The sequence below is a fragment of the Cicer arietinum genome, chromosome 4 (genome assembly GCF_000331145.2).
Source record: "Cicer arietinum cultivar CDC Frontier isolate Library 1 chromosome 4, Cicar.CDCFrontier_v2.0, whole genome shotgun sequence".
NCBI lineage: Eukaryota > Viridiplantae > Streptophyta > Magnoliopsida > Fabales > Fabaceae > Cicer > Cicer arietinum.
Genome location: NC_021163.2, coordinates 24630215 through 24646956, shown reverse-complemented (window position 1 = coordinate 24646956; position 16742 = coordinate 24630215).

The window sequence follows — 16742 nt, the reverse complement described above, 5'->3', positions numbered from 1 at the left end:
CAAGTGGGCGAACCCCTTCACCTCCACCTACATTAACCAAAAGGGTTCCCATTCCAACTCATAAGATTCTTGCCAAGGATAAAGGCAAGGCACCTGTTGTTAATCAAGAGAAATCCAAGAAGCGAAAGGAGCCACCCACTGAGAAGCTTATGGCTGACGCCATGAAGGAAATCTCTCAGAAAAAGAAGAAGAAACCAATTTCTTCACCCCCGCCTAAGAAAGCTCCTGCATCCAAGGATAAAGATGTAGAAGCTACCATTTCTTCAGACTTTCTTAAAAGGAAAATCCATGAGGGTCGGACTCTGGATTTTGCCTATTTTGATGTAGAAGGTTTCACTTTCCAAGACCAGTTAAGGTTTCACGGTCTTGAGGGCTTTCTCTCCTCCACTCTTGATAGTTATCCAAGGTTAATAAGGGAATGCTACTCAACATTCAAGCTTACTGAAGACGGATTCAAGGCTCAGGTTAAAGGGAGAAGGATATCTATGTCCTTTGAAGATTTTTCTGTTTTGACAGGATTGCCATTTCATGGAACATCTATAGATGGCAGTTCTGAGGCTGACACTGCTGACGAAGGATGGGAAGAATCGTTTGACAGGCATACTGTTGTTAAGGACCTGATGATTGATGGTTTTGTTGAAACCATTTCACTGCCTATTGGTCAAATGAAGGTCCAACATCGAATGCTTATGTATACTCTGACCCGGATGCTTATGCCACGATCCGGTAACCATGCTGTAGTCCAGAAGTTGGATATACTACTGCTATGGGGATTTTCCAATGAGCTCAGGATGAGTTGGGCATGGATTGTGCTAAGGCACATGTTGGAGGCTTCACAGAGTAAGCTAGTGTTGCCTTATCCACAACTGATTACCAAGATTCTGAAACACTTCAAGGTATCACTTGTTAATGAAGAATCGTCTAAGACCACTCTAATCTTTGGAGAATCAATTGTAAACCAGATGCAATTGAAAAGGTTGCATGGTATTTGGATAAGACCACAGCCGAATGTTGAACAAGCTCAACCCAATCCTCAACAAGCTACTGAAACAGCCCCTCCTGAGTATGTTGCAAAACTGCTGCAATTTATAGAAGTTCAGATGGCTCACAATGCCAAAATGCAAGAGTCACAGGCTAGAATGGAAGTTGCCTTGACAACTCTCCAGACTTCCCTGAATTCAGTTGTTCAGGATGTTGCTGCAATTCAAGCGTATTTAGGCATAAAGCTATCATTTGAAGATATAGCAGATATCGGTCGGCAAGCAACAGAGGAACCAAACCCAACCCCCCTAGATCGTTCTGCAACTCACGTTGACGAGACACCTGCTAAGGATAAATTAATTAATATGCAAAATGGAAATTGTGAGAATAAAATATGTTGGACTTTAGGCCTCTTAATCCTAATTTTGACATAATTAACAAACATACAATGTTCATACATCATATGATAAATCTAACATTTTAACTGAGCAAAATTTCAGGAACAACAACTCAACCCTACATACTTGAGACAATTGCTTGGAACTCAAGAAATCAACGAAAGTTGAAAATCTACTGAACAAATCGATTAAGCAATCGATTTCGAAAAAGGGTTGTAAGGAAACATACTGTTTGTGGTTACACAATCGATTAGGCAATCGACTGGCACAATCAGAATTAAAAATTGTGCAAGTCAATGGCAACCTGATTTATATGCTAATCGATTGGCACATCGATTGTGCAAATCACAAAGTAAAAACTGATTGAAACAAATCAATTGGGAAATCGATTGGGTAAGTCACAGGGACAATCCATTAACTAGGCTAATCGATTGACAAATCGATTGCTTAAATAATATTTCAAAAGTAACATGACATGTGACAAACACAATCGATTGGACAATCTATTGTGAGAAATTCAATCATGTTAAGTTTGGTATCAATCGATTGGGAAATCGATTGAACTAAACAACTGGTAAGAACTTTTCAGAAAAATACTACCAAATCGATTGGCACTTTGATTAACATGAAATTAGCTAAGTTCCTATTTTAAACACAATCGATTGGCAAATCGATTGAAACAAATATTTGGAATCACAGGGAACTCTCAGTTTGTGGCCAAATCGATTATGTGTATTTGTGAATCGATTATGAGACTTAGTAAATCGATTAAGTAATCGATTAGTGTGATTTTATTATTGGAACAAAACATCTAACATCGATTATGCAATCGATTCATATAAGTCTGCACATAATTTACTGAAAAGTGTTTTTAAAAGAATCGATTGGGAAATCGATTAGTTTATGTAGTTTCAAGATTCAAGAAAAACAAGACTTGCGATAATCGATTGGCAAATCGATTAAGCCCGTTTTATAACTTTAATGAATCGATTGGTAAATCGATTTATTAGTTGTTTTTCAGAAACTATATAAACAGTTTTCAATCATTCTCTCAATAACACATCAGAATACTTGATAACACTTGAATATACTTCAGAACACTGAAGAACTCTTAAGAACATTTTGATAACATTCTGATTTTGCTTTTTCAGATCAAGACCAAAAGATTATTCATAATCAATAAAAGAGCTGAAAAAGAATTCTTGAGAGAAAAAGACAATGATCTCATAAACACTCAAATGAACAACCAGATTATTGTGTGAGATACATTGATCAAGATTGAAGACAAACTTTGTACTTCTTTTATATTTTTGTGTAATGAAGAAACATCTGTGAAAAATCCAGTACGAAAACTGGTGGCGATCTTCGTTGATGTAAAGATCATCAAGAAGGAGCTGGACTTGATCTTGTGTGAGTCTGACGAGTGATTGCAATGATCAAGGGGTTAAGCAATAGGAAAGAGATTGAGTTAGATAGATAGGTTTCGAGGAAACTGGACAATCTGTAAACAAGTCTAAATTCTTTCTATTGAAGAAAAAGCTGAAATCCAGTTGGATTGTCAGGACTTGATGTAGGCTGTCATATTGACAGCTGAACCAGGATAAACCTTGGTGCATTATATCCCTTATCCTTTTACGTTTAATTGTTAATCTTGTATGCCGTGTTATATTTCCGCTGTGTATGAATCTGAATAAATCTTGCATCGTATGATTGTATGTTCGATCTTAATTGTATGCTAGACGTACTCTGTTTTCTATATTGTTTTAATTTGATAACGACGGTCATATTCTGTAATTACGAGGTCATAATAATCAACAAAATATGGAATAGAAATAGTTATAAGGTGCTGATTGTTCGTTAAATGTGAGGTATTTAATATTATTGTGATATTTGATTTAATTTCGCTAAATGTTGGGCATTTTATATTGTTGTGATATTTGATTTAATTTCGTTAAATGTGTGGCATTTGATATTATTGTGATATTTGATTTATTATCGTTAAATGTGTGATATTTGATATTATTATGATATTGGATGTCGAATGAATTTAATGTATATGTTTGATTAGACATGTTTAGGTGATGTGATAATAAAAGGTAGATGCATTTTGATAAGTTTTATGTGATTATGATGTATAATTAATAATAATTATGTTATAAATTTGTGATAAGTCTATGTGATGATGTATGATTGATGAGATTGATGTTATAAGATTGTGATGAGTATATGTGATGATGTGTGATTAATGATAGTAATGTTATAAATTGTGATGAGAATATTGTGATTCCAATTTGTGTTTGAGATGAATGTCTTAATGGAGTACCATAGGCCAACGAGGGGAGAAAATAAATATTGAGAAATTGTGAAGTGAAGATTATTTTGTCATCATATAGGTAGGGCCTGACAAGCCTAGTGATTTCGGGGAAGTACAACTGAATGAGCCTAATCGTGGCAGTCTGTTGTCGAGCCGTAAGGCAAGATTGTTAGACCTTGAAGGTATTCGGGTGGAGAATTCCTATGTGACTTGGAGGTCGCACTCCAAATGTCGGGAGCTACCATGCAACACACATTTATCTTGACTGTCGCGTATATGTGTCTCGGGTTGAGTTGAGGGGATCTATGAGGACATGGTCAATTTGAATTGTCCGTCCACCGAGATGGTGGCATAGTATCAAGCCTCTTAACCAAGTACTTTAGAGTTAGAATGGTACCACATTGTGAAGTAGAGTTTAAGCTCATGCATAGCATTGCATTTCCTTGTGATTGTTTTGTTGTGATTGATGTGCTTCAAAAGTAATATTAATTACCCTTAGATGATTTGATGCATATTATAATGAGATGATTATTTTACTTGAGTGACTTTGATGTTATAATATGGTACTATTTACTTAAATATTTTGATACATTGTAATGTGATTATGATACCGTATATTATATTTGTTTACGTGTTCTTCATACTTATATTATACTATCAACATGATTTCGAAACTCACATCATTCGTTGTTTGTGTTTGACTGGTTTGACCCTGGGTTTGCGAAATCGCAGTTATTACAGGTTAATGAATCTTGAAATTCAAGTCTGGGAGGAACCGCGCTCTGATAGGTGATACCGGGAATAAGGGTTTAAATTGTATTTTACTTATTTAATTTGAAACAAATTTTTGTATGAAAATCTTAGAAGTACTATTAAGTTTTTAAATTAAATCAAAGTAATAATACTTAAATCAAGCTTATTGAGATTACACTATTTTAATGGTGAAAACAAGTTTAAAGTGTTCCTTTTGATTTTTGAGAAATGTGATATCCTAAGTTAAAAATAAAAGTTTTTATTTTCTTGGAAACATATTTTTATTTATCTGCTGCAAATTTTATAGAAATATAATATAAATTACTATATATATTATTTTGGGGTTTAGGTGTCACACTAAGAGTTACTCCAACAATTGGGGTTGGTCGGGAGTTAAAAATGCAAAAGCTTACTCCTCGGTTTATAGGACCTTACCAAATTCTTAAGTGTGTCGGTAACGTAACATATCAAATTGTGTTGCCTCCATCTCTTTCTAATCTTCATAGTCTCTTTCATGTGTCTCAACTTCGCAAGTACATTTTCGATCGTTCACAAGTGATTGAGTCAGACAAGGAATTAAGGGGTAAGATGGTTTCATTGGTTAAGGTTGTATGGGGAGTTGTTGTTGGTGAATTGATACGTGGGAAGTCGAAAGTCAAGTGTGTGATTCCTATCTAGAGTTGTATTCCTCAGATAAATTTTGAGGACGAATTTTTTTTTCAAGGGGAGAAATGTAACATCCCAACTTCTTATTATTATGTGTTAATGATATAATGATGCACAACTATTATTATTAGTGTGTTTGACATGTGCGTTAATTTCCTTCCCAGTTCCCCTATGTGTTTGCTTTAGTGATTTATCTAAATTATTGATATTAATAATATTGAATTTTTTTAATATATATATATATATATATATTTATAAAAAAAAATAAAAACAAGAAATAAATATGTATATTGCTGTACTAGTCTGTGAACTTTAACGCTAAAAAAGTGAACTTATAATTGTAATATATAATAATAATAATAATAATAATAATAATAATAATAATAATTATTATTATTATTATTATTATTATTATTATTATTATTATTATTATTATTATTATTATTATTATTATAAAACCTAGATTGTATCTATACTATATATATATATATATAGTAGCCTTGCTTAAAAAAGGGAGTAGCCGTTGCTCTTTGACTTCAACCGTGTTTCTTAATACCGAAACCATATATTGATTTCAAAAACTACCTACAGTTTTCTTAATTCCATCAATTCGATGCATTTGGTTTAAATAAAAAGAAGAGAGTATATGTTCTTAATTTCATCGATTTGATACACTTTTCTTAATTCCATCAATTTGATATACTTTTATAATATACTTTTATGTCAACATAGGGTGTTGATCGACGTATATAATGTTAGGCAGTATATGCATTGTCATAGTTACTTGATAGAATTATATGAGTATAAGGCATATATTATTTTATTTCAATTTTTAGTAATAGTAGACCTGAGTATATGATTGAAATATATAATTGGACATATATTTAAAAATTAATCTACATATAAACAATTTATTTTTATTTTAGCTATAATTAAAAGTAGTTTGCAGTATTCATCAATTTAAATAAATAATATCAATTTTATTACATATATACTATGTGATTCTATTTTATTTTATTTTTCTTTATTTTATGTTAGTATATTTATATATATATATACATATACCACAATTTATAATCTATATGTTAATAATAAAAAATCTACATTTATTGTACATCTAAGAGCCTTGTTAGTATATATATATATATATATATATATATATATATATACACCATTACTGTAATATCAAAATGACACATATACTATATGTATTTATCAATACATAATTCTGTTTTTTTTTAGATAGTGTTTATATTAATATAACCGTAAGTATACATAGTATTTGTAACACCCCGTTTTTCTAAGTGAGGGTGTTTTTTTTTTTCAAAAGAATTAAAATAAAACAGAGAATTAAATAAGGTAAAATACATTTGGATAAATATTTAAGTCGTAACACAACGACGATTAAGTCAACAGAATTTACAAGCAGCGAAATAGTTTTTGAAATACGAATCCAAAGTATTTACACGTCAAAAGTTGGTACATGTAACACATCGAAAATAACATGTCAAGCTGACAATATTAGTATAGGTAAAGTCTTCCATCTGATCCCTCTATGTCAACCTAATCTGATCATATTTCAACACAACTAAACACCCTGGGTAATCTCCACGCGCCCCGTGAGATCCTCCTAACGTAGCTGCAGTCAAGCGTTCCCATCTCCATTCCCGTCCGTAGGGTACGAATCGGTAGGATCGTCCTGACTCTCATCTGAGGGCGAAGCCCAGATTTCCACAATAATTGTAAAGGTCACCAACCGAAAATAACAGATAACACATAACATTTAAGTTTTAAATGCACAAAATAACCTTTCAACTAAGCATGCACCTTAAAAGGATTTTCCATATGCTAAAAGTTCATATAATGCTTGCCAATTAACAATGAACTCAAAATGAAGTTCTCAAACCATCAAGTAATACATAACTGACCAAAGCATTGATAAATCAATTGAGAAATCGATTATCTAACTCAAAATAAGGACTTTTGCTGAGCCAATCGATTGCCAAATCGATTTGGTCAGTTCTGCTGAGTTTCTGCATGACCAAATCGATTTCTAAGTCGATTTTGTCAGTTCTGATGAGTCCCTGGGTTGCCAAATCGATTTCCAAATCGATTTCGGCAGTTTTGCTGAGTTCCTGCCTCTCTGCCAATCGATTTCCAAATCGATTTCTTAAAAGATTTTGAAAGATATATTTATACAATCGATTGGCAAATCGATTAGGTCAAAATGGTGAACTTCCTGCAACTCATCCAATCGATTGGGAAATCGATTTCCCTGATCGTTTTTCCAAAAATTCATGCATTTACTCAAGTCATTCCTAATCACGTTCACAACCTAACACTTAGCAATTCCTACGCGATTACCACGACAATTGGGATCTCGATAACCATCATACTTACACACAACAATCAACACATAACACTTAGCATTTTCAACACAATTAATACAACATCATGGATTTCGAAATGGTATTGCAATCAAACATGTTATCACCAAATTCCAAAACATAACACTTAGCATTTATAACACATTACTACACAACAAAAATGAACCAACAGTTCACAAATCAACAGGGTGTAGTCTCTTGCGGACAAACACAATTCCCTCAGGAACGTAAGTCGTAAACGTACTACCTATCACGGGTCCGTACCGTTTACCGAGGTGCCACCTATCCCGGGTCAGCACAACTTACCAAAACATACACGAGTAAACGAGACATTAAGAGATTCCCCATTCTTAATTCTCGTCTAACTTAAACCAGGGCGTAGTCTCTCACGGACAAACCCCTGCGCAGTCTCTCACGGACAAACGCAATTCCCGCAGGAACGTAAGTCGTAAACGTACTACCTATCACGGGTCCGTACTGTTTACCGAGGTGCCACCTATCCCGGGTCAGCACAACTTACCAAACACAATTCCCTCAGGAACGTAAGTCGTAAACGTACTACCTATCACGGGTCTGTACTGTTTACCGAGGTGCCACCCATCCCAGGTCAGCACAACTTACCAAAACATACACGAGTAAACGAGACATTAAGAGATTCCCCATTCTTAATTCTCATCTAACTTAAACCAGGGCGTAGTCTCTCACGGACAAACCCCTGCGCAGTCTCTCACGGACAAACGCAATTCCCGCAGGAACGTAAGTCGTAAACGTACTACCTATCACGGGTCCGTACCGTTTACCGAGGTGCCACCTATCCCGGGTCAGCACAACTTACCAAAACATACACGAGTAAACGAGACATTAAGAGATTCCCCATTCTTAACGCCCAGTTAACTTAAACGATTTTCAAAACAAAATATTAAGTAACCGAGACATTAAGAGATTCCCCATTCTTAACGCCCAGTTAACTTAAACGGTTTTCAAAACAAAATATTAAGTAACCGAGACATTAAGAGATTCCCCATTCTTAACGCCCAGTTAACTTAAACGATTTTTCTTTAAAACAAAATATTAAGTAACCGAGACATTAAGAGATTCCCCATTCTTAACGCCCAGTTAACTTAAACGATTTTCAAAACAAAATATTAAGTAACCGAGACATTAAGAGATTCCCCATTCTTAACGCCCAGTTAACTTAAACGATTTTTCTTAAAACAAAATATTAAGTAACCGAGACATTAAGAGATTCCCCATTCTCAACGCCCAGTTAACTTAAACAATTTTCCAAACAAAATAATAAGTAACCGAGACATTAAGAGATTCCCCATTCTTAACGCCCAGTTAACTTAAACGATTTTTCTTTAAAACAAAATATTAAGTAACCGAGACATTAAGAGATTCCCCATTCTTAACGCCCAGTTAACTTAAACGATTTTTCTTTAAAACAAAATATTAAGTAACCGAGACATTAAGAGATTCCCCATTCTTAACGCCCAGTTAACTTAAACAATTTTCCAAACAAAATAATAAGTAACCGAGACATTAAGAGATTCCCCATTCTTAACGCCCAGTTAACTTAAACGATTTTCAAAACAAAATATTAAGTAACCGAGACATTAAGAGATTCCCCATTCTTAACGCCCAGTTAACTTAAACGATTTTCAAAACAAAATATTAAGTAACCGAGACATTAAGAGATTCCCCATTCTCAACGCCCAATTATCTTAAACAATTTTCCAAACAAAATAATAAGTAACCGAGACATTAAGAGATTCCCCATTCTTAATACTCATTTACTGAAACGATTTTCAAAAACGAACATTAAGTAACCGAGACATTAAGAGATTCCCCATTCTTAACGCCCAGTTAACTTAAACGATTTTCAAAACAAAATATTAAGTAACCGAGACATTAAGAGATTCCCCATTCTTAACGCCCAGTTAACTTAAACGATTTTTCACAAACAAACGCACATTAAGTAAACGAGACATTAAGAGATTCCCCATTCTTAATACTCATTTAACTTAATGGTTTTCAAATTTCACACAACACAAACTCAACAAATTCTCACATCAAAACATATCAATTCATTTATTCACAAATCCAACCATACACATATCAAATTTCATCAATATCAATTAAGAGCATGTCAAAAACAACGAACACAAATCGACACAATCCACTACTCAAAACACACAAGTTTCATTTACCCAAAATCTTACACAATGACTTCAAATTCATTTACCACGAACCATTCATCAATATAAACAAAACCTAACTCTAAGGTTTTACCCATAACGCATTAGTTTCGTTTTTCCCCAAATCGATACATTAAACCCTAACAAATTCCTTCCCACACAACCACAGATAAGTCCCTAATGCAAACTAGAAGTTTGGAAGGAGCCCTTACCTCAACGTTAGCTTTAACGCGCGTTTCCGGTACCGCGAGTAATTCCGGTAAATTTTCCGCTCGCAACGCCGCTTCCAAATTAGTTCACTAGCACCGTAGCGTGGTGGTGAGCAACTATTAAATATATATATATATATATATATATATATATATATATATATATATTTTGAATGGTGTTGTAAATAGTAAGCAATTTATTTACCTATTGTTTTAAGTAATTAATTTGTATTTGATTGTTGAATGTTGTGTTGTTTTATTTCTTTTGCGAACGATTAGAGGCGGTGGTTGGCGAAGACGCGACACATTAAATAAGTCGATCAAATTAGCTGGGAAATATCTTCAACCAAGGTAAGGGATGAGAGGAGGTTCGATTTTATTAGTATAAAATAACGTGCGATGAACGAGAATATTGTAATTCTTAGATATTCATCCGAGAATTACTACGTACGGTCGAGCCCTATTGAGTAATAATAATTAATTAATACTATATAAATAGTAATAGTGATGACTAAAATATAATTTAACAACCTATAGAATTGCCGTAAATTTATTTATATCAAGATTGCATGTTGTTTGATTTTATGAAACCTTATGTTGATTGTTATTGTATGAATGATATGTACTTGTGTAATCTTGTTTACTTGATTGAAATTCTGATATTACTTGAATACACCACTTGTTTGATTTCTTACTATGTCATTGATAAGACTGGACTGTGCATTGTGAGCGGTGTAAACCAAATATTGAGATTTTATTGTGATTGACTGATATACATATATAATGATGTAAATTCTGATGAATATTGTGAACTCAAATTGAAACTTATTGAGTTGTGATAATCGAGTAAGTATGAGGTAGGTGTTGTAGATTTTTATGTGAGGATTATTTTATTATCATATAGGGTGGGTCTGACAAACCTAGGGATTTGGGGAAGTACAACTGAATGAGTCTGATCGTGGAGGACTACATTCGAACTATAAGGTAAGACTGATATACCTTGGGGGTACCTCTGGTGGGGAATTCCTAAGTGGATTAATGGGTTATTCCCTAAGTCGGGGAGCTACCGTGCAACACAAGAGTACCCTGATCGTCGCGTATATATATCTCAGGTTGAGTTGAGGGGATCTATGAGGACTTTTCAATTCATGAATTGTCCTTCCACTCTTGTAGTGGCATAGTATCAGGCCTCCTAACCAAGTACTCCAGAGTAGAATGGTACCAAATGACGAAGAAATATATAGTATAGGACATGCATAACATTTCATCATTGTAACTATTTTATTGTGATTGATTTAGATTAACCTTGATATTATGTTCTTTAGTGTTTCTCATGTTTGTATTGATTTGACTATTTGCGTGTTCTCCTTTTTTATCTTATATTGTTACATAATTTTAAAACTCACCCTTCGTTGTTTGTGTTTGGCGTTTGCAATGGACATAGACGAGTTGCAAGCTGCAGGTGATGATTAGTACCATCAGAGTTGCGGAAGCCACCTTGTCTGGAAGACTCTTGTTATATGCATTATATTGACGTTATTTTTTAAGGTCTTTTACTTTAGGAATTCCCGCTCTGATAGTGACAATGGGTTGGGACTACATTTACATTTATTATTAAACTTATGTACGTGTACTTCAAAAAAAAAAGATTTTGCTGTCTAATATTATGATTTCGAGTTGCTAAGTTTGATGGAAATTTTGGATTTGTGACATATTCATGATAATGTGATACTCTTTACCTTAAAAAAAAAAAATGAAAGTTTATATATTTTCTTGAAGAATTTTATTGTTTAAAAAAAATTAATATTAATTTAGGGTTTAGGGTGTCACAATTTCCAAACACACAACTTGAAAATAATAGTAATTATATCATAATTGTTCTTATTTTTATGTTGACAATATTAAAAAACACTAATTTTAATTAATTCTTTATTGACAAATAATTGCTATGTACATGGTTTTTATAATACATTTATAATTAGAATATTATAATTATTCTTATTTTTGTTTTTATTTAGAAGATATAAAAAAAATATTAAATTTAAATAATTCATTAGGGACAAAAACTAGTTATGAGTATGAATTGTATGTTCCAATAGTTTCTTTTGCAACTCCTTTTCAAAAGAAAAAAAAAACATGGAAAAAGTGGAGTATGTGAGAAAAGTATAGTTATTGTATTATAATTATACTCATTTTTATGTTTACGATATCAATATAATATTATTTTAATTAATTATTTTATGACAAAAATTTGTCTTGTATATAATTTTTATAATAAAAAATTTCACAGTTTTTGTTTTTATTTTTATTATAGAAAATCATATATGAGACAGATTTTAATCACAAAAAATTAGTTAAAATTAATATTTTATTAATAATACCACCACAATAGAAATGAGAAAAATAATAACATAATAATTATAATTTTTTCAAACTCCTGTGTTTTCACATTTTTTTTCTTCTGAAAATAAATCACAAAAGAATCTATTGGAAGGTACAAGTAATTCATGAATCAAGTGTTTATCGGAACAGATATTTATCTCTAATCAATTAGTTAAATTTAACATTTTCTTATGTTTTCTAAATAAAAATAAGAATAATTATAAAATACTAATTAAAAATATATTATAAAAATCATGCACAAATAAATATTTGTAAATAAAAAATTAGTTTAAAATAGTGTTCTTTAAATATCGTCCACATAAAAATAAGAACAATTATAATACATTAATTATAACTTTTTCACGGTTTTTTGGATAATGAATCGCTAAAGAAGCTGGTGGAACATATATAATCATATACGAGATAAATATTTATTATTAATCAATTAGTCAAAATTAATACTATTTTATATCTTCTAAATAAAAATGATAATAGTTATAATACAATAATTATAATTTATTATAAAAAAGAGAACACGAGACTTTTTTTTTTATTATGTAGGGACTAAAGTCAAATTTCTTGCATTTTGCAGGGACTTAAACAAAACAAAAAAAACTATTTTTAAGGGAACTAAATTTCTTGGATTTTGCAAGGGCTAAGTTTAAAGTCATTAATTATTCAACAATTAAAAAACAAACGATGTTAAGTCTTATAAACTAAAACGAAAATATTTGCATTTTGCAGAGACTTAAACTAAAAAATTTATTTTGCAGTGACTAAAATCAAATTTCTTACATTTTGTAGGGGATAATTACATATTTTATCCAACAATTTTTTATTATTTTTGTAACGATTAAAATCAAATTTTTTGTATTTTGCAGGGACAAAAATCAAAATTCTTGAGTTTTACGGAGACTAAATTTAAAGTCATTAATTATCAATTATTTTAAAACTAACGGTGTTAAGTATTAGAGACTAAAACAAAAGTGTTTGCATTTGTAGTGGCTTAAAAAAAATTAAATTTACAGGAACTAATATCCAATTTTATACCATGGAGTATATTTAAAAGGATTATGGATAATAGAAAGTGATTGGAAAGTTGATAATGACATCTACCAAAGAATTTAGAGATAAAACAAGAGATATTTGAATTATAAGATAAGGACAAAATTATAATGTATTCTAAGTAATTATCACCTCGCCTTACAAAAAGTTGGTCTTGTCATGTGAAGCGAAGATTAAGAGTGAATTTCATAAACCTAACATTGTTTTGAGAGCAATGTCTTGCTGTGTGATATGCTCGTATATACATACCATGTTTTAATTATGTTGTTTCGTCGTGCAAATTAATGTTGTTGTAATGCGAAAACGTTAGTTAATGACCCATTTAACTTCTTACTAAATTACAAGCATATCATTTGTATTCTTTATAAACTCATCTGAAAGATGTGTAAAATAAATTATCAAATATCCAAAAAGTTTGTGAAGTGTTTTATTATGAGATGTGAGGAGTTACAAATATAAACCATTCTATGAAAAGGATGTGCAAATGCAATTATAGTTATGTTATGTTCAAGCTGTATGAAAGAGAAGAGTAGATGCATAGGAATAATCAAAATCAACAACAATATAATTCAAGAAATATGTCCTGGAAACTCAAGTTTATCTCTTAAGATAGTTTGGATATATTGTAAAAATCCTTTTAGTGATTAAAAGGTACCTTGTAAAAATCTTTTATGGACTGAAAGGTAACTGTAAAAATGCTTTCAAGATTGAAAGGTGAATGTTGTAACTGATCAAGAGTGAATAAGAAAGATTGTGTGAAAACAAGAACGTTCTTGTGTGAAACACATCAGTGAAAAAACTCACAAATTATGAGGACCGGATATAGCCCACCTTGAGTGAAACATGATACATCATTGTTTAATTTTCTTTATCAATGTCCTTTTTTATTTGTCACCCACTATCATTGATCATGTAGAAATATTATGTTTCATTTGTTTTTAACTAATCAAGAACGTTCTGGATTTTTATATAACCAAGATTGATCTTGAATTAATTTAAAAATAAAAGCAAGAATTAATATTTTTAAAAAGGATCACAATTAAACCTCCTCTTCCTTGTGATTGATATTGCTACTTTAACCAACATCTAGTTGAGTTAAGACAACAACTCTAGAAGAAGTATAACTCCTTAGTTAGGGTTGAGGAAAGCTATTGGTTCCATCAATCTAGATGCAAATGGATCCAACATAGATATCTTAATACTATATAATTCCACTTGTCTACTCTGAAGAGGCACATATTTAATATAATATATGCACTCTAAACGGATGATAAGTCATGGATTTTTGAAGATAATGAAGTTAGGAATCTTGTGATTCAATTCTATCACAACCACTACTGTTCAACTGGAGGCCTCCTCGTCCCTTTTGATACCACATCTACATTTCTATCTATTGAAGATAATGATATGAAAAGACTATGATGAGACATATCTTTGGAGTAAGCTAAAGAAACCTTTTTCAGCACGGGAAATTATAAGTTGCCTGGTCCTAATAGGATCTATCCCATATTTATATATTTTTTAAGAGTCAACAGAGTGTGCTTCGCCAATCCATTCTTAAGCTAGTTCATAATTTCTTCTAGAATCTTACTAAAGTTATAGAGATCAACCAAACTTTACTTACTCTTATTCCTAAGGAGGATGAACCTATACAGGTTAATCAATTTAGACCTATATCACTTTTTAATGTGAGCTACAAAATCATTGCTCACAGACTCAGAAGTATTATGTCTCGTGTGGTATCTCATAATCAAAGTAGTTTTATCCCAAGACGATCTACTTCTGATAATATTGTAGTGCTCCAAGAAACTGTATGTACCATCTCTCATCTACATGGTACTAAAGACTTCATCATTCTCAAGCTTGATCTCGAAAAATCCTATGATAGACTTGAATGATAATTTATCATGGGATCCCTTGACAGGTTAGGATTTCCTTTGATACAAAAAAAAAATTATTAGGCATTGTCTTGACCCTGAATCTATGACTAACAATTAGAATGGTGCTCAAAGTAATCCATTTAGCACTTCTAGAGGGCTTAGACAAGAGGACTTTATCTCCCTTTATCTCTTTGTGCTGGCTCTGGAGAGATTTAGCCACATAATTAAGGATTCGGTTACAAACAGCCAATGGCAACCTCTTCATTTTGGTAGGTGTAGGGGACCCTACCTTCACACATATTCTTTGTTGATGATATTGTTTTGGTTGTTGAGGCTAGTATAGAACAAATTTAACTCATTAAACCCAATATCTTTTTCTCTATAAATATGTCAACTATGAAAGCGACTTCTTTAAGTTAAAGTTTGGGGATTGACTTAACTAAAAACCTTGCAGCATACTTTGGTGTTCCTATGATCAATGAGTCTCAGAAGATTCATTCTTCTTTATCTTGGATAGACTAAGATCTAAACTCACAAATTGGAAAGATAACTCTCTTTTATTTTCAAGAAGAGTCACTCTTGCTCAATCATCTTTTTCTAGCATTCCTATTTATGTGATGCCAACCATGACAATTCCTAGTTCAATTTGTGACGAAATTGAGAGATTATGTCGCAACTTCATCTAGGGTAGTTGATGACTCTTCATATGCATATTTTTCATTGTTTTTAGTCTTATTTATCTTTTATTCATTAGTTAATTTAAGGAGTTATTTGATTTACTTTGTTAATTTTAGTTCTTTGATTTAATAAAATTTTTATGTTCTTATTTCCTTGATTAAGTAGAGATTTTTCGTAGTTTTGCGTTGCTACTTTGTTTTAGTGCAGTGCTGAATTTTGGTAAGAAATCAACATGACCTATGTGGAGTAATTCAGTCATATCTGGGGTTGTAGATGTCCAATCGGAGTCAAACCAAGTGCAAAGGAAATATCAGATCCATAGCTACACCTTTCGTGAAGACACTGAAACCAAATTCAGACACAAAAGGGAAAACAATGCACTAAACTTCAGACAAAAGATGTTATGCGCTTGAAGCGCACCTAAAGTGTGTCTGAAGCGCACTTGAAGCGCATTTAAGTGTGGAAGTCCTGTCGTCTCGCGCCTGAAACGCGTGATGCGTAGCAGAACACATTAAAACTCATTTTTCTCACTTTTTAGGTATCTCTTTGACTATTGGGAAGTTGGGAGACTTGTGCCCTAGTAGAGAAACTCAAAGACAGATGTTTCTAACACCATTGGGGCAGTTTTATCAAGAACCATTCATGAATCTTTCTTGTAATTCTTCTCTAATCTCTATATTTTCTATCTCTGTCATGAGTAACTAACCCTGTTTGTTAGGGATGAGTGTCACAAGATGAACCCCTTATTTTTCTGATTTGATTTCTATTTATATGAATGAGTTTATTGAATTATTTTTCTCATCTTTGTGCTTAATGCTTTTTATTGCTTAA